The following is a 1297-nucleotide window of genomic DNA, read 5'->3' as shown; positions in this document are numbered from 1 at the left end:
AACAAAATATTGATACACACAATCTTCCAATTTCTACGACGAACCAACGAACTACAACCATTTATGATCAACTACAAGTAACAACTCTACGAGTTGTCTGTATAATCTTCTAGACGCACCTACAAGTAGCGACATTCTTCATCCCACAACGAGTATAACACAAACACAAAAAAAAAGGCCGAGAATACATCGAAAAAGAAAAACAAAAAAAGCAAACGAAGAGCGAAACACGACTCACAACTCACATCCACCTGACCTCTCCCTCCTCTCTCTCCTACCTCCACCTACCTCCATCACTGACGCAGGTTCACAGAGGTCAAGGCAACACGGCAAATACCAAGCCCATATTCACAACTCATCTTACTCACTCATCTTCACTCAAGTTACTCGTCGCTACTCATTTACTCACCACAGCTACCAGTGTGGGAAGTTGACGTCACCATGCATGTTTGCTGAGACGACGCCACGTCAATCAACTTGTGTGTGACACCACCACTCACCACCACTCACACCATTCCCACCACGGTAAAAACTAGTGAGTTACATAGTTACTTCATTTATATAATACTCAGTGATAGACAACACATTTTGCACAAACATATAAAACGTGCTGTATAGATACAACTTACGTACACATAATTACTTCAATTAACTGCATAATTCAATCACTAAATAATCACCAACAATAAATATTCTACAGTGTATATATTCATTCATTTATTATAGCATTTATATACTACCAACGAGGGTTACCATTTATTTTTCATTCATTCATTGCCAGACGCCATGTATCCCAAACGGGGTGGCCAAGGGCTTAGAGTTAATTGTTTTACAGGGAGGGGTACTAATCCTCCACCAACCCCACTTGACACGTAGGGATGCCAACAGCATCTGGTGTTCCCAGGCGGTCACTCATCCAAGTACTAACCAGACCCAACGTTGCTTAACTTCACTGATCGGATGGGAAGCAGTGTACTCAATGTGGTATGGCCGTTGCATAAAATATATGTTTCATACATACAGCTATACATTATTACATCTACAAAGTAATTAAGAAAATATACTACCACAGTATACAGACACACAGACATACAGTATTCTAGAAGCTTCCACGACAGTAGAGCACACGTGACACGACCCCTGCTACACGAGAATGTAGGTGTCTGAGCTCAGAAGGAGACTGGCCATAGAACCGACAGGTAGTAGGGAGAAGGAGGCTAGCAACATGGGAGAGAGAGAGAGAGACAGGGAGGTAGCTCGCAGGACTCTATACTTCACTCGTGTGAGACTCTTTGTT

General features: G+C 42.1%; 1 pseudogene; it reads right to left on the bottom strand.

The window, feature by feature from the left end:
• Nucleotides 1–879: 879 nt before the first annotated feature.
• LOC145416199 (5S ribosomal RNA) lies at nt 880–998 on the bottom strand (annotated as a pseudogene).
• Nucleotides 999–1297: the final 299 nt, after the last annotated feature.

The sequence above is a fragment of the Coenobita brevimanus genome, chromosome 104, assembly GCF_032717465.1.
Source record: "Coenobita brevimanus isolate Jiangsu-jjx chromosome 104, ASM3271746v2, whole genome shotgun sequence".
Taxonomy (NCBI): domain Eukaryota; kingdom Metazoa; phylum Arthropoda; class Malacostraca; order Decapoda; family Coenobitidae; genus Coenobita; species Coenobita brevimanus.
Note: the sequence above shows the minus strand (reverse complement) of the source record. Positions and strands in the feature narration are given on the sequence as shown.